Raw genomic sequence first — 18,700 nt, forward strand, 5'->3', positions numbered from 1 at the left:
CATCACATCCAAAACTAGGCTTGCAGCTCTTCGACATCCTCCAGATTACTACCCCCTTTCCTTCCACTTTCTGCCCCACTCCCCAGACAAATCCACCAAGAAATTATGGCATTATTTGTCACAGCAAAACACAGCAGAGACACCTTCATGCTAATCATCATGGGAATTGGTTAAAAAAATTATAGCAGCATATTACGGTGTACCATACCGGTATAGAAAGGAGAAAGCACTGTGTAAATTGATGGGGGAAATGTCCATAATATATTGCTGAGTTTTTTCTTAGAAAGCAAATTCGCTTACATGAAATTTCTAAAAATCTTATATGCTCTAGTATAATGTTATAAGTCATAATTCTAGTTATTACTTTAAAATTTATATCTCAGAAATAACTAAATTTCCTTGTCAATTACATTATTATGAACTTTCATTGAATCTTTACCCATGGTCATTTTTAAGTCTTTTGTCATTTACAGACAGTTCTGGATGTACTCTGATGCTTTTGCAAAAATGTTCCTATAAAAGGGTTTCATCTTCAAGGAATTCATGGAAAAGACTCTGACAAGTACAGGTTTCTGGTAACTGACTATACTGCTGAACTGAATGAATAAGCGTTTTCAGAACTCTAATGGAAAACTGATGAATTCATAAAAGCGCTAACAAAAGATCAAGATGAAAAAAAAATTAATTACATGGGACTGAGTGAACTGATGATTAAAATTTTTGTGACTTTCTGTTTGAATAATGATAAAAAAAATCTCACAAGGACTCAGAGGCAAAAAATATACAAATCAATTTTCACTGCAAAGTAAAGGAGCTGTTACAGTGGAGGATTACTGGACTGAATGTCAATATTATGACATAGTATGAGTGTGTTTCGTGTCTGGTAATTGCAATCATTGTTGCTTTTGTTGTGGTCATCCATTTACAATGCTTGGTGTCAGTCTGTTTATCTCTTGTAAAAATAAAATATAGTGTGTGTGTGTGTGTGTGTGTGTGTGTGTGTGTGTGTGAAAAAATTATAAAAAAAAGTCAAGGCTTTATTTAACATCTTAATTTTGAATATTTATTATTGGAATTTGCTACAGGTACTTTGATTAAATAAAACCAGTGTGGTTTGTTTAAATATAAAATTTACTCTTAATAGTAAATAATATTTAAATCATAAAAAAAAAGCAAATTTGCCCAAAAGTATGTCTGGAGTCAGATGATTCCATCTTTGTAAAATAAATAAAACAAAACAAAAAATGTATAGATAGATGTCTTGAGACCCCAAGGGTAAGCTTGAGGAACAGCAGATGGTCTGCTTGGCGGGAGCCCAAGATTCACCTTGCTGGGTTGGGTTACACACACTGAGTGGATCTTGAGGTGGAGGTGGTGGAGAACAGAGTCAGTTTTCCCTCAGAGAGGTTAGGAGGAGGTGGGTTTGGGAGGAGGATGGGCAGGAGAAAAGAAAGGGCTAGAGAGACACCATGCCATAGGGAGAGGATCTACTTCAGGGATGTCCTTACAGTTACTCTGCAAGTCATCAGGTCTGTGGTGTGATTGCCACTTTCTAGAGTCAGTTTCTCAGCTCAGATTTTTTTTTTTTTCACACTATTGAAAAACAAAACTCCTCACTGGGTTTTAGGTTTATAAATTGTCAGAAGAACTTTCATTTACTCATTTTTAAACCACTCAGAAGGAAGATAACAGAGCTGGTGTTTGCTGCCTCAAACACCAGAAATCACACTGTATGGTGTTAAAGAAGAAAAACCTGGAGAACAGTGAGAAAGGAGGAGAAAAATGCTTTGAATTTAATGGAAGTTCATGTACTATATTTCCATGTGTTAATAACAGGCAATGTACAAACCATCATCATCCCCTACAATTGTTTTATTACCTTCCACGCCTCTCTAAGCCTTTATCACAAGTCTTCGTGTCCATACAGATGTAACAGGTTTACATTTTTAGAAAAACCATTTGACAACGATGGCAGTTTTATCCCTTTATAAGTAATGAGGAAATGTGTACCTTGATGGATATCAGTGCACAGACACATTTATTCTAATCTGAGACCTTCATCACTATCCCTGTAAGTCAGCTAACAAAGGTTTTCAGTTTAGTTCATTGGGTCTTCACTTCAGCTTCCTTATCAGCAAAGAGCAGGGCATTTAAATACAACATTGAATAAACAAAATATTTTAGATCGAAGTGATTTTTTTATAGATTCCATTTAATAAAAACTGATTCACGAAGGGTGGACCTTCAAGATGGCAGAGGAGTAAGACGTGGAGATCATCTTCCTCCCCATAAATACATCAAAAATACATCTACATGTGGAGCAGCTCCTACAGAACACCTACTGAATGCTGGCAGAAGACCTCAGACTTCCCAAAACGCAAGAAAATCCCCACATACCTGGGTAGGGCAAAAGAAAAAAGAAAGAACAGAGACAAAAGAACAGGGATGGGACCTGTACCTCTGGGAGGGAGCCGTGAAGGAGGAAAAGTTTCCACACACGAGAAGCCCCTTCACTGGTGGAGACTGTGGGTGGCGGAGGGGGGAAGCTTCGGAGGCTAGGATAGGTTTTTATATATTTGCATGGAAATAGGTACCCAACATGATTCCATAGGAAAAAAGACAGATCATAAAATAGTATTTATAATATTATCTTACCTTTATTTTTTTAATGTTTGTGTTTATATGTCAAAAAACCTATAACTACCTATCTCGCCCCCACAGGTGTGTATATATTAGCAAGCTGCTAACACTGGTTATCGCTAAGGAGGGAGAATTGTGGAATTACAGTAGGAGACACTTCCCCTTTTTCTGTATTCCCATTATAATGTATTATCTGATGAAAAATATTTCTGGATGTTTTTGCATTTTTATAATTAAAAAAATTTTAATTATGTACATAAAGGTACAAAAATTACAAATATATATTGTAGGGACAAGAAAATTTGACAGGCCCAATTTAAACACAAGCCTTTGCTATTTATAAGAACTGCATTGCCAAAAGAAAGGAGGAGAGGGCTGCAAGCCAGTGGCTGGGAACCACCAACCCCAGTTCCTTAGTGCATTGATTTTATAGGTTCTCTTTTATACCCAAGTACCACCCAAGATTCAACCTGTCCCCACACTACTCTAGGAACTGCTCTGTGAACCACAGGAAAGGCCTTGTGACACCTGGAATATGGGTCCAAACAAAGCACCTGCTGTGAAAACACGGGCTATCCATCTCTGGCAAATGCCCAACCTGAAGGATAGAAGTGGGATAACAGAGACCCCTTCTCCACCCATTCTCAGAATTGGTGGACAGCATGGGACACATGACTCACCTATTAAAAAAACTTCAGACAGTTATTTGAGAGGAGAAACTGAGAGTATACATTTGAAAATGAAGGGAGTCACAGTATTTGTTCAAAGAACAAGAGTCAGTAGGACAATAAGGAACTCTGTTTTAACTTTTAGAACATGTAACATGAGGGTCTTTGATTATGGAAGTGCTGATTCCTCATCACAGATGCCTACTCATTTTTGAGAATATGCAGATATTAACATTTTACCTTAATTGCCACTGATATTTCTCTGTTTTGTAAAAATAAAATGTGGCTTCTCTGGAAATATGTAGAAAGAATGAAGGAAAAAAGCAAAGGATGGATGACAATGCAGATCAAATTGAGAGAGTGGACATACCAGTTAATGTTGTTAAGTGGTTAAATAATAAGCTAATAGCCAAAAGAAAAGAAATGGTCCCTTGTCTTAGTAGTTCTCAACTTTTGGTGCATTTTGCCATCACCTGTGGAACTTCGACTGACACAAACTGACACAGAATTTTGATTCGCTAGTTAAATTTTTGACCATGCAAATATTTTCACTCACCTTTAACCCTATGCTCTTCTCAAATGAGAACATGTTTGCTTTGCTAAATCATAAGGTTAGAAGCTCCATGACGTGTATCTATCAGCTCTTTGCTTCTAAAATGATTTTTCTTATACAACTCTTCCTCTCAAAAATTTAAGGTACTCTAGGGAATATCCCTAAATGGATTTTTTTTAGACCTACACTTTCATCATTTTTATATCAAAAAGAATAAAAGTAATCATTGGAATAACAATGAAAATTTCTCTGGCACTTCATAAAAAGGGAATAGTTACTAGGTTGAAAAGGAATCCATTAAGATTATGGATATAAGTAATATCTAAAGAATTTATAGTGGTATTTTATAAAAGCAGTCCTTTAAAATTTGCTCTATTTTTATTGTCAGTAGAACCTTATCAATGTTCTATTATGACAAGAATGTAAATGGTTAAAAAAAAAGAGAGAGAAACTTTGAAATGATGCCTATTTATGTCCAGAGCTGTTTTAACATACTAAATTTCATACCATCAATTTCATTCATTCAATTACTCATCCATCCAATAGCTGTTAGATGAACACTACACAAGGCACTAGGGATACAGAGGTGAAAAATACAGTTCTTTCCTTTAAAGTTGTGAGTTTAATGGGGTAGATAGTTTAAGAAATTGGAAATTACAATGCTTATGATAAGAACAATATCATGGGTATACACGAGGCACTGCAGGGGCTTAGAAGAGGAGCAAAAACTTTGAGTAGGGGCCCAAGTACAGAGAAGATATCAGTAAAGGTTAGTAGGAGGAGTAATTCTTGATCTTTAAATTTTATCTTAAGGGAAAAAGAGAAGCCAGCTGGTTTAAAAGGAGTATCATACGTAATAATACTACTACTAACTAACTAACTAACTAACTAAATAAATAAATAAAAGGAGGACTTCCCTGGTGGTCCAGTGGTTAAGACTCCATGCTTCCTCTGCAGGGGGCACAGGTTCAATCCCTGGTCAGGAAAGTTCCACATGCCGCGCGGTGCAGCCAAAAGAAAAAAGAAAAAAGATGTATCATTCAGAGTTATTAGTCACAAGCAACAGAAATTGACATTGGCTGATTAAGGAGAAAAGAAATGTATTAAGATGATAGTAGATAGCTCACGGAACTTCCTGAATGACTCAAGAACCAGGCTCAGAGTCCATGCAGCCAGAAACATCCCCCCAAATCACGCCAGAGATCTAGTCCAGTGAGGATGCAGCCGAAGCTGGTATTGCCAGTGCCACTGGCCCTGGACATTCAACAGCAACTAGCCCCTGCTGCCTCATAAGTTCAGTCTTGCTGCAACTGCTACCATCACCATCAGCAAAAGTTCTCCATGTTCTTGTTTCTGTGTGTCATGAGCTCCTAAATGAAAGTCTAGAGAGAGGCATCTGGTCAGCAAAGCCTTGGTCACATGCTATACCTAGCTGCAAAGGAAGCTAGGAAAGTCAACATCTTCCTGTTTTCTTTACCCACTGCTGCCTAACAAACCACCTCAAAACTTAGTGGCTTCAAACATCAACAACAATTATTACAATATATCTCAAGATTCTGTAGGTTGACTAGGCTCAGACGGACAGTTCTGCTCCAAGTAATGTCTGCTGGGCCTAAAATCATCTGAAGGCTCATCCAAGATGGCTCACTCACATGGCTGGCTGTTGGCTAGGAGCTCAGCCAGCCATCTAATATTATTTTAATAAATTTATTTTCTGCTTAATTAGCCAATTTGATTGGCTGAGCATTACTTGATTGAGGAAAAAATAAGGCTGAGTAAGAGATGGAACTGTAGCAGTCAGTTCTCCTCAATGGGCCTCTTCACATAGATTGGGCTTTCCCACAGCACAGTGCTCTCAGAGAAGCTGTACGTTTCACATGGTGTCTCCCTTCAAAGTGGGAGCATTCCAAGCAGCAAAGTCAGAAGCTTCAGATCTCTTAATGCTCAGCCTGAAAAGTTACACAGCACCGTCTCCACCACTTGTGTTGGTCAAATCAAGCCACTAGCTAACACACACTCAAGTAGAAGGAAGATAAACTCCATCTCAAAATGCAAAGAGGGGCAAAAACCCTGCAGCTGTCTTTAAGTCCCCATACTGGCACTTTCAGCTCTTATACTTGGAGGAAGGCTTTGCCTCCCACCTAGTCTCATAAGTTAGCAATTGTCTCAAGTGTATGAAAAGGGGTTCAGATGCTGAGCTCTCAAAAAAAAGAAAAGTTAACTGACCACTGTAAGAAGCAGAAAGAAGGGCATTCCATGCGGAGGGAACAGTATTGGAAAGTCAGAGAGAGAACTTCAGTTGATACTGCCACTTAAATAGTGCAGTACTCATGATAACATAATTCTTGCTGTTTTCTTGCTAACGCTGCGTTAGAACTGCTCCTTGTTGAACAGAATTGTAATTCTACCGTATTTGTGCATATTAGAGGGTTTAAACTAATTACAATTGATTTGGGAGTTGCAGTCCTTGCTTGTTTTCTCCTTTCTATATCTTTAAAACACTTTACAAGATCACTGTTTACAAGATCTGCTCCAGAATCAGAGATGTGTGTTTGACAATGATTGCCTAGGGTGTGCAGTAATTTGGAAATAAATGTAAGGGAAATCCAAACCTCATATGCTCAGGCATTTTTAAGTCTTTTCTTTTACTTTTCATTATGAAAATATTCAAAATAGAGAAAAGTAGAAAGAATAGTACAAAAAACACCAAGATATCCACCACCTTGATTCAATTCAATAATTGCTAGCATTTTGCCATATTTTCCTTATCTCTATGTACATGGTCTTTTTTTCTGAACCATTTTAAAATAAATTACACTTATTACGATATTTTAGTCACTTCCAAAAAGTAAGGAAATTCTCATACATGTCCATAATTTCATTATTATATCTAAAAAAGTTAATAATAATTTCTCAAGAGGATTTCATGGCCATCCACATTCAGATTTCCTCAGTTACCCCCAAAATGTCTTTTATAACTGTTTTGTTCAAATCAGGATCCTATTAAGAACCACACACTACATTTGGTTATTATTTCCCTTGTCTCTTTTAATCTAGAATATCCCTTTTGAAGAGACCAAGTTATTTGTTTTGTCTAATAATCCAGGTACCTGGATTGGTATGACTGTGTCTTTGTAGTGCTGTTCACCTGGTTCCTCCAGCATTTCCTGTAAAATGGAACATAGATTTAAAGGCTTATTTAGATTCAGGCTAAATATATTTGGCAAGAATACTGTGTACTTCTGTGATCTGTATGTTTCATCTGTGATCTGTGTACTTCACATTGCATCATATCAGCAGGCTCATTGTGGCCAATTGTCTTTGTCTTTTAGTTTGGGGAGGGGAAAGCAAAAATAATATACGCCAGCTTCATGAGGCAAAATAGTCTAAGACAGGGTCATGGCAGGACTAAAGGTGTGGAGAAGAATGATAACCAGCCCACAGGGATGCTGTCTGCTTCTGAGCCCTAAGCTTCAGGCTTACTTGCTCACCTGAGACACTCATCTTGATGGTATTAATGAAGGGAGGAAAAGACCCTCTCTGGGATCTGAAGACAAGTCCTCTTCTCTAGCTTAGAGAAGAGAAAGATCCCAGCATAGCCCCTGAACAAGTCTTTCTTGCCCCATCCTGGGAGAAGCCTGGCCTGATTTTCTAACAAGGAAAGCAGTACAGCAACATTTACTTCATGGGAGCTACAGAGCTGTGAGAATTTAGGGTCTGGTGTACTTAAGTGGGCCCAGAGGCCAGAACACCAAAATTATTGTCTCTGTCAGCTCTAACACACCAGAAGAAGCCCAAAATGGCAGTAAGGAATCCTCTGGAAAGCTGGTGCAGAAATTTGGCTCCTGGAGTGCTTTTACGTTTTTAGGTGCAGTAGCAGACACTTGAGGGGCCCAGGATTAACAGACCCAGTGGACAGAATTAGCCAAAGCAGTACAGTAGCACCTGGCAGCTTCAGGGTGGCCTGGAGCAGGATTTCTCAACCTAGCAACTACTGACATTTTGGACTGAATAATTCTTTGTTGTGGAAGCCACCCTCTGCATGGCAGGATGTTGAATGGCATCCCTGGTCTCTACCCACTAGATGCCAGTGGCACCTCCACCCGAGTTGTGACAACCAAAAGTTTCTCCAGACATTGCTGCCAGTGCAGGGGAACTCTCAACCACTGCGCCACCAGGGAAGCCCTGGTCATAACTTTTAAAAAGCAAATAAAAACAATACTATCATTGGATGCAAATACAATGAATGTTAATGTTTTCATCATCTTCAAAACATTCAGAGACACTTTCTTTTTGTAATACAATTTCATAAGCATTGGAATGCTGTCTTCAGAATTATGTGTAAGATTACCAATTACAAGTTGGTTGATTGCTCACAAATCAGCTGGCCAAACAGTGACTCAATTTCTATATACAACGTTGGACACTGATTTCTGTATTGTTGTCCTTAAGTTAATAGAATTGGTTCCTGCATTTACTTGACAAAAATCATCATTTTGTAATCATATGTTATGTAAGAAATTAGGAAGATATTTTTCTGAACGCAGTTTTCTTTTTAATATTTTGATGTTTAAATTTATTATTTCCGTTTAAACATTTTCTTGATGTAGGGTCTGCTTTAGGATTTTGTCATATGCTCTTATTCTGATATTTCTGTTTAGTTGAGCTATCAAATTAGAACAAGCATGTGTTCATCTAAAATCAGTTCATTTCCAGTATCTATACAAACACACACAAATATTTTTGTTTCTTTCCTTCCTGGTCAATAATAGCGATATATATATCGCGTATATAGCATATATATATGGTTGCACACAAGCAAAACCAGCAGGGGGCGAAATACAATAGGATTAAATTTGACAAACTATATAGATTTTTCTTGCTTTAGTGACTGAGCAATAACAAAAAATCCAGCACCTCCACAAAGCAATTGGTACTCCAATTTAAAGTGATGCAGTCTCCGTATATCTTACAGCGACTGAGTTGTAAAGAGACAAATGCGTGTCTATTTTAGCGCTCCAAGTTGTCTAGAACATTGCAGAGGCGGGATCAACCCTGATGAACTGCTTTTGTCCTTATCCTTCCCCTGATTTGTATAATTCCTCCACTCAAAAGGTGGCCACTTCCCTGTGACTGAGGGGGTGTTTTCCAACCTTGTTTCTTTGCGTAGCTGATGAGCTTTGCTATTCCGGAACGATTTTAAATCATTCAAATTGCCGGTGCAGGTTTGGCAAAAGTGAGTAGAATGAGCACGCGGTAGGGCTCAGGATTGCAGGATAGGACCCCCGGGCTCATCATCCCGGACCATAACAATAATCCTTGCAGCCTGGCGGTCTGGTTTTTACAGTGGCCGGTGTTCTACATTACAAAGGAAGGGGAAAGGTTGTAAAAATGCAAATGACCAAGACTGAAGATAGAAAAATGTTATGACCGCTGTTAAAGAAACGCGGAAGTTGATTTGATTTCTTTAGTTTCATCGAATAGTCTTCCGCAGCATCTATGAAAAATGACCACCGTCTCAATACGTTAGCAAAATCCCCCAATTTTTTTTTTGTTGTTGGTCTCGAAGACGATTTGTCAGTTCGGCAGCTGCTTTCCCTCTTGTTTTCCATTTTAAATTTGATTTAATTCTTCTTTGTTATTTCAATATGTCAGCTTCCTCTTCTGTCAGCTTAAATTAGAAAGAGGAAGGGACTTAGACGGTGAACGAAAAAGTCGTTTTTCGGGGCGAAAAGGGCAAGCTGATAAGTGCTCTCCAGTAGGTTTTTGGTGGAGAAGATAGGGCTCCGTATTTCAAAACCTTTGCAATTTTTACTTAGCAAGAGACTTAACTCGGTCCTGAGCTGAACGTTGATGTTAGCCGGCTGAGGAGCACCTGTCCCTCTCCCGGAGCGCTGCTTCAGGAGCCGCGGAGTGCGAGAGTACTTCTTTCCCCCTCACAGCTCGATGACTCGGAGGAAGTCAAGAAAAAGGGCAGCTTGCCCGCACCCAAAATGGCGGCCGGCGCTCTGAGCGACGGCGCCTGCGCAGGGGTAAGCGTGCTGTGACACTGATTCCCCCAGAGTGTCCTCCCCTCCACCCCCCCAGCACTCACCAGCGCCCGGCCCCGACCTAGCCACCTGCGCCCGGAAGTGACGTATCGGCGGCAGCGGTTCTCCCGCTGCATGATGGGAGAGTGTGTGGAGTGGGCGGGGGGTCTCCGCGGAGGAGGAGGTGGAGGCGGCGGCGGCGGCGGCGGCGGCGGCGGCGGAAGAGGGCGGAGGTTAATGGGATGGGGGTCTCGCGGCAGCGCTGAAACTCCGGGTGGGCGTCCATGGCGCTGCTTCGCTGACAGTGCTGAGAGCAGCCTGCCTTCCGCTCTCACCAGCTCCGCGTCCGAATAACCGGTCCTTCTCCGGGGAGCCAGTTCCTCCTCGGGCCCCTGAGCCATGCCCATCGAGGCCGCCCCGGACGAGCCAGGTAAGCGCCACCGCTCCGTTCCCCCAGCCGCGCGGGGGAAAGAGGATGGGGGACCCGGCCCAACCCACCGGCCGGATCCTCGCCCGGGCCGGGGGCACCTGCCGCGGAGCTGGGGGCTGCGGGGACGGTGCCGGCTCTGCGGGCCTGCGCGCTCCGGGCTCTGTCCTCTTCCACGGCGGGTGCGGGGACGCCGGCGGCGGCGCCCGAAGCACACGGCCCCTCCTTGCCATCCCGGGCACCGGCCGGGGAAGTGAGAGCCTTTCCAACGTCCCCGGCCGCCACCGTCTCGCCCTACCCCGCAGCTTCCACCTGCCCACAGCTCCGTACCGGCCGCTCCCTCCCGGGAGCTTGTTGAGAAGTTTGGGGCTTTGCTCCGGCTTCCTCTTTCTACCTCTCCCTCCCTCGTGACAGGTGTAAACACTGACTGCTTCGCCCAGGCCCTAGGCCAGCCTCGACCAGAATGTGATGCTTCCTAGGGTCTCTGAAGCAAGCGGATTTTGAGTTCTCCAACAGGCAGAGGAGATGGCACCAAAGGTCCATCATCCCTTCCTGAGAGGACCTTTTCTGCTTCCTTCTTGCACTCCTCAAGAAATAGTCTGCGTCCCCTCCCCAGACGGCGTGCGAAAAGTTGGACCATTATTCTTTTAAGTGTCCTGTTTGGCACGTGCTACGTCTTGCTTGGGCAGGGGACGGAGTATAGGGTGAACGGTGGTAGGATCCTTTCACCATTAGGAAAGTGCTGAGAATGACTAGGTTTTTCTCTTGTCGGTTAATTCAAGTTACAACTTGGTTTCCCACTGAATCTCCTATTGGGGCCGAGGGAGGGACTAACCCATACATGGAAATATTTTACTAGGGAGCAAATGAAACAAAATCAGTAGTTCCGTTTCAAAGTTCTCACTTTAGGAGAAGAAAAGTAAAACTTTACTTTTGAACTTTAATCTTCCCTTTCACCAGCTACGTTTTAGTTTTTTTGGTAGGGTGGGAGGGGGAGACAGTTTAATCCTTGATGTTACGTTTATTTGTTGCTTTCTGTTAACCTTTTAGACATGGATATATGCTGAACTCTAAGGGAAACAACTGTTGCAACGCTATTGTGTTGACATAATCTACACAGTTTCTCTACATTTTATATGCTTTGCCAACTTAAATATTGGCTTTTGTAGTACTCATTTTTAATTCTTTGCAGAAGTAGATGTGTTTAAACAAAGTATCTAAGGTAGTCTTCTAAATTTTGTCCACGATGATATTTCACATGTATTAAAACGCATATCCTGTGTAAAACATCTAGGCAAGTAAATGTTACCTATTAAATGCTCATTAGATCAAATTCCTCTGTTTATGTATCATTATATTATTAATCTTCAAGGCATAGACACCTTTTTCTAGATATCTATTAAAGGCATAGATATTCACATAATATGTAGGACATTAAATTTTAGTGTTTTCTGGTCTTTTGACCTAGAGACTATTATAAAAATAATCCTATAATCAAAACAAAGAAAATGTATCCACAATTGCATTGATAAATTTTGCAGAATCCAATTGTCTACGAAAATCTTGTAATCTAGGTGAATCCTATTTTAAAACATCATTTTAAACTTTAATTTTTTTCTACTTACAGTAAGTTAAAAACTTGTTCAGAAAAATAGTGAAATTTATCAAATAATGTTTTATTTTGTGTGAAATTCTAAAGTGCCTCCCTTAACAGTCTAAGAAGTCTTTGAATAGCATCTCATTGAAGGATTACCCTACCCCTTCTCTCCCAAGCCTACCCCCAAAAATTCATAAAAGGAGGACATTAAATTTTTAGGCATTTTTAAACAATCATACATTATTTAAATCAAACGTTGATATTCTGATTTAATTTTACCTACAATTTGTAAGTTAAAAAATACCCTTTTCTCTATGCTTAGCACTTTCAATTCCTCTTTAAGTAGGCTAGTGAACCTTTCCAGCCTGAAATTTATAAGTATTTCTAGTTTTTACACAATTTTGGAAATATCTGGTGTTATATGGAGTATATATACATTTCACTTTGATAATTAATCTTTTCTCAATCAGTATATATACACACGCATATATACACACACAATCACAGATTCGTTTGCAACTTTATATGATAGTTACTAACACTGATATACACTACTTCCTGTGAGCAAGATACTTTTCTTTCTTTTTTTTTTTTTTTGGCTGTGCCATGCGGCTTGCAGGATCTTAGTTCCCTGACCAAGGACTGAACCCAAGCCCTCGGCATTGAAAGCTCAGAGTCCTAACCACTGCATCGCCAGGGAATTCCCAGCAAGATACTTTTCTAAGTGATTTATATGCAATATATTAACTCATTTAGTCCTCACAACAACCCTGTAAGCTAGGAGGTGGTATCCCCACTTTTCAGAAAGGAAACTTAGGCACAGAGATGTTAAGTAAGAGCCAAGATATAATAATTTTATTTTTCACATTTATATACTCTTTATATAGTTTTTAAAACATGCCAATGCGATATATTTTATGGGAATTGTATAATAATGTGTAGCAAAAGTATGAAAACATGCATTGGAATGATAAATTCCAAATCAGTAAAAGTTACCTCTGGAGAACTGGAGAGGAATAAGGGATCTAGGAAGAGTCCATGGTTTTTCAGCCATAACTGTACTGTCTTTAAAATAAATCTGAAGCAGATTTGGTAAAGATTAAGATTTAACGCAGCCAGATGGTGTGCACTTGATCATTCACTGTATGTATTTTTCTAAGCTTTGTTGTATGCTTGAAATCATAATAAAATACAAAGTTCAGGTTTTTCATTTAAAAACAAAGGATCAGGGGGCTTCCCTGGTGGCACAGTGGTTGAGAGTCCGCCTGCCGATGCAGGGGACACTGGTTCATGCCCCGGTCCAGGAAGATCCCACATGCCGCGGAGCGACTGGGCCCGTGAACCATGGACGCTGAGCCTGCGCGTCCGGAGCCTGTGCTCAGCAACGGGAGAGGCCACAACGGTGAGAGGCCCGCGTACCACACACACACAAAAAAGGATCACTCTTATCCTTCAGCAGTTTATATTTAAAAAGAGGACAGGAAGGAGTTAGTGTTATTTTGTGTTGATTTCCTTTATATAAGGAGCTTTTAATTGAAAATATTTGAATTAAGAATTGTTGCCCTCCCAGGGGTCCTCTGCAGTAACTTCCCTTGCCTGGGCTCTTCTCTAATTGCTGCCAACCATCTCAACAGCCCTGTATCACACTTCTAATTTCTATTTCTGCCCTTAGCCTAGGGTGGGACTTATAGGTCTGGATTAGATGTATTCCCTGGGAGAGAGAAAAGGAAGACACTATATGTGGGGAAGAAGCAGGGAAGTAAGGAGTTTTGGAAAAGTGAAAAAAGAGGAAAAATAGGAGATTTAAGACTCCATCCTATCACTCCTCAGTCACCACCACCCCTATTCCAAATAACTAACTTAAGTAAACTTTGCAGAGAAAAATTGCTAATAAATTAAAGGTTGTCTGTATGCTCAAAGCTTAATTTACAAGCACTATTTTGGTGAGTAGTTTCCAGAGGAAAATTAAGTAGTAAATTAGAATAAATTCACTGCATGTTCTATTTATGTAAATATTTACAATATGCCACAAACCATTTCAATTAAATATCTACTAACATCATGGTGTTTTCTTCCTTTCATTCATACAGCAGATACCTATTGAGCACTCACTATATGTCAGGCCCTGTTCTAGGTGTTAGGGTCACTGAAATGATCAAATTAAAAAAAAAATAGCCCTTATAGAACTTCACTTTCTTGGCATTTGTATATGTGTGTGTGCACATGCATGTTTGTGTATTGGAATCAGAAATTTAGAGTGTGAGAGGGCAGTGTTGTAGGGCTTCGTAAAAATTCTAATGTCTTTGGTTTTTTACTGTGTGAGATGGGAAGCTATTGCAGGGTTTTTGAGTAGAGATGTGACATAATCTGTCTTTTAAAAGGATCTGTCCCGGGGCTTCCCTGGTGGTGCAGTGGTTGAGAGTCCGCCTGCCAATGCAGGGGACACGGGTTCGTGCCCCGGTCCGCGAATATCCCACATGCCGCGGAGCGGCTAGGCCCGTGAGCCGTGGACGCTGAGCCTGCGCGTCTGGAGCCTGTGCTCCGCAACGGGAGAGGCCACAACAGTCAGAGGCCTGCGTACCACGAAAAAAAAAAAAAAAAAAAAAAGGATCTGTCTGTCTGCTGTACAGTACGTAGTGCAAGAGTGGAAGCAGGAAGATTTCATTAGGAGTTGGTGACTGATACAGCTAAATGATCATTTTGTAATGAATACAAATGTCAAATCTGTATGTAGTACCCCTGAAACTAACATAATATGTACATAAACTGTATTTCAATAAATAAATAATACATCAAAAGTTAAAAATAAATAGAGATATTTATTTCCGCAACGGGAGAGGCCCCAACAGTGAGAGGCCCACGTAACGCAAAATAAATAAATGAATGAATGAATGATAGTAGTGGCTTGAACCAAGATGGTAGCAATAGAGATGATGAGAAGTGGTAGGACAGTTACTAGAATTGGAACCTCTAAGATTTTCCCCATTGCTAAACTCAAAAAAACTCAATTGGAACCTCTGTAAGATTTTCCCCATTGCTAAACTCATTGCTAAACTCTAAGATTTTCCCCATTGCTAAACTCAAAAAACTTCAGAGGTACATACTCCCTTCTGAAAAGTCAAGGCCCACACAGCCTACTTTCCCGGCATACTGCCTACTCGCTTCATATATCCTACATTCCAGCCAAACTCTATGATATGACTTCCTGCTCTTTGACAGGTGCCCCATGCTTTATCTTTAGTGCCTGCCGTTTCCTCTGTTAATTAAAATCCTTTGCATTTCAAATTCTCTTTCATGAAGTTTTTTTTTCTCATTTTCACCACTCTTTCCAGTCAAGTGAGATCTTTTTCTTAGAATCTTTAAAACCACATTTTACTTTATTTGGTGTTTATATTCTGCCTTGTATTAATTACTTTTACTGTCTTCCTATATTGGTCCTCATAATTAATTATAAGTTTCTTTAAGGTTGTGTCTCCATTACTCAGTCCTACCCCTTATAGAACCTATCGTATGTAGCAGATGCTCAGTAAGGTGTGTGTGTGTGTGTGTGTGTGTGTGTGTATAGTTTAATTTTTAGAAAGTCATTACAGAAGCATACAGAAGCATTGTAGAAAATAGTCAATCAAAAAAAAAATTACACTCCCATTACCCAGGAATCCCACTGTAAACAGTTCAGTGCATATCTTTCCACACATATATTTATGTACGTGTACTTTTTTACCAGAATGAAATCTTATCATACAGACTGTTTTGTAGGTTGTTTTGATTTAGTCAGTTAGACTCCCTTACCACTTCAGGAAATTTTCATCTAAACTAATATTCAAGACCATATTCAAATTCTTCCCCAGTTGACTCAAAAATGTCCCTTTACAGCTGACTTGGCCAAAACATTCACTCCATATTCTTCTGGTTATTAAAATTATGAAAGGGTAATATACTTTTACTATAGAAAATTTGGAAAATGTGGAAAGTGTAAAGAAAACTGGTATGCCTCTTAGTGGCAAATATCCATCTGTTTTAACACTTGGGACAGAGTAGCACTCGATAAATATATATATTTAAAGGAATAATAGAAAAATATGTCAGTCATCACACTACAGAAAGATAACTGTAAACATTTTGGTTTACATTTAGTTTTGTTTTTTTCCCTATGGATATACGAGTGTCACACACACATACATGTATGAATGAATCATATTGTATCTCGGTGAACAGGTTTGTAGGTAATTTGGTTATTTCCATAGGACTGAGTCTTAGAAGTGGAGTTACTAAATCAAAGGGAAAACCAATTGCTTTCTAAGAGGTTGTAATAAAATCACTCCTACTAGCAATAGTCGAGAGCACCCATCTTCCTGTAATCTGCTCAGATGGTCAATAAATATGCAGTTTTTAAATTGTTTACCTGAATTTTTATTTTGAATTTGGGCTTTTCAGTAGCGTGGAATGTTTGCATAATTTAAAAATTTTTGAAGGGTTTAAACGTGAGCCATATCCTTGTTGATAGAGGTTAAAATTGTTTAATGTCATGCTCTTTTAAAAATAGCTCTGATTCTATTTAAGTACAAGAAATAGGATATTATTTTCTAGAACTGTGTTGTGCAGTACGGAAGCCAGTGGCCACATGTGCCACTTGAAATAAAGCTAGTCCAAAGTAAGATGTGCATTAAGTATAAAATACCAGATTTCAAAAACTAATGTAAAATATAGATTTTACATTGATATCATGTTAAAATAATAATATTTTGGATACTTTGGGTTAAGTAAAATATATTAAATTAATTTCACCTCTTTTTAAATTGTCTACTGGGAAATTTTAAATTGTATATGTGGCTTTATTGTATTTTGATTGGACAGTGCTACTCTAGAGTATGACATTTTTACCTATGGAAAAGAAATGCAAGATAACTTCATTGTTCTAGAAAGTAGTTAATAGTGTTCTTAAAGTTACTTCCTACATTTAAACCTGTCAGTGTGTTTTTTCCAGTATACTCAGTTTACACATTTTTCAAATTATGTTTTTTATTGCAGACTATAAGTTATTGCAGTTCTTATGCTCTGAAAGAAATATGTGTAGTAGGTTGGGGGAGGGTGTTAGGAAACTTACTTGAGGAATTGATACCTCTTCTAGGAATTGAAGCATGTGTGGGCATGTTTTATGCAATAGGATTGTAGGTGCAAAGGCCTTGTGGCACAAAAGAATGTTATTGTCTGACTTTCAAAAACTGAAAGAAGGCCTAGTTTAGAGCATTGAAAACTATAGGGGAAGGGAGAAGGAATCTGTGTTGGAGAGATGGGAATGGCTTAGACTTTATTAAAGATTTTTTAAAAATCTTTATCATAAGCAGGGGATTGATGTGAACAGATTGACTTTTTTTTAAGTTTATTTGTTGTGATTGTTTATGAGAGATATATATATATATATATATTTTTTTTAATTTATTTATTTTTGGCTGCATTGGGTCTTCATTGCTGCACTCGGGCTTTCTCTAGTTGCAGTGAGCCCCAGGGGCTACTCTTCATTGCAGTGCACGGGCCCTTCATTGCGGTGGCTTCTCTTGTTGTGGAGCACGGGCTCTAGGCGTGCAGGCTTCAGTAGTGGCATGTGGGCCGGTAGTTGTGGCTTGCGGGCTCTAGAGCACAGGCTCAGTAGTTGTGGCACACAGGCTTAGTTGCTCCACGGCGTGTGGGATCTTCCCGGACCAGGGCTCAAACCCGAGTCCCCTGCAATGGCAGGCAGATTCCTAACCACTGAGCCACCAGGGAAGCCCAAATTGACTTTTTAAAAGATTACTTGGGTTGGGCATGATTGAATACTAATCAGGGAGACTAGTTTAGATAATGGAAGCTTACACCAGAATGGAGTCAGGAGAGTTGGAAAGAGGTACAGGTATTCCAAAGTTGAGAGATTCATGAGATAAAAATAATTCTTTAGAGATAGTGGAGGGTGGGGAGCTTTGTCAGGAATGGCTCTGAAGTTTCTGGCTTAGTGACTGGGTGGGTGGTGGTGCCATCTGCCCAGGGTTAGAGAGCCCTGGATGAGAACCAAGTTTGAGGAAGAAAAGCTTGGCTTCTGTTCTTCTTAAGCCCAGTTCCAGGTCTTTGAGGACCTCAAGTGGAGAGGACTGTAGAGAATTGGCTTGGCTGGACTGGGTTTCAGGTTTGAGGGCTGGGCTGCAGGGAGAAATCTGGGAGTCCTAGAATGTACTAATTAAACCTTAGGTGGATGAGATTGTTTGAGGGAGAGTTGAGTAAGAACAGAGCCTAGATGAAACCTGGAAGAACTTATGCTACTAATTTGAGTATGTTCAGTACTTACAAGAAAATATCAGTTTGTTTTGAAGCCTACTTGTAAAAGTGAAAGTGAGGAGTAAGTTGGATCAAATAAGTTAAATACTTCTGTTTGACTTATATGTATTTGAATAGATAATCTAACACAATTCTTATTTATTTGGAAACATACCTTTTTCCTGCAATAGAAAACAAACTGGGCTTCCCTAACATCAAACAAGCTGGGAATATTTATGAATAAGTATTGGTATTTTTGCTACATTAGTAGATCTAAGGGAAAATTATGTAATTATCTCCATAAATACTGAAAAGTCACTTTAAAAACCCATCTTCTGATTTTTTTAAACAAAGCAACTTAAAATAAGAATTATTAGAAAATTCTATAATATGATAAAACATATATACCTCAAACCAAAAATCAGTACCTTAATTCAGTATCCTAATTAAGGGGAAATACTAGATTCCTGCTGTCACCACTACTACTAAATCTGGTATTGG

General features: G+C 39.6%; 1 protein-coding gene across 2 annotated transcripts in view; it reads left to right on the forward strand.

Annotated features, from left to right (window-relative positions):
* Positions 1–10,123: 10,123 nt before the first annotated feature.
* AFTPH (aftiphilin) overlaps positions 10,124–18,700 on the forward strand; it is a 63,732-nt gene continuing 55,155 nt past the window's right edge. For both annotated transcript variants that reach the window (XM_082852129.1, XM_082852127.1), the window contains exon 1: positions 10,124–10,320. The gene's annotated coding sequence lies outside the window, so the exon portion shown is untranslated. The remainder of the gene's footprint in view (positions 10,321–18,700) is intronic.

The sequence above is a fragment of the Leucopleurus acutus genome (genome assembly GCF_964270905.1).
Source record: "Leucopleurus acutus genome assembly, chromosome: 12".
NCBI classification, from domain to species: Eukaryota; Metazoa; Chordata; class Mammalia; order Artiodactyla; family Delphinidae; genus Leucopleurus; species Leucopleurus acutus.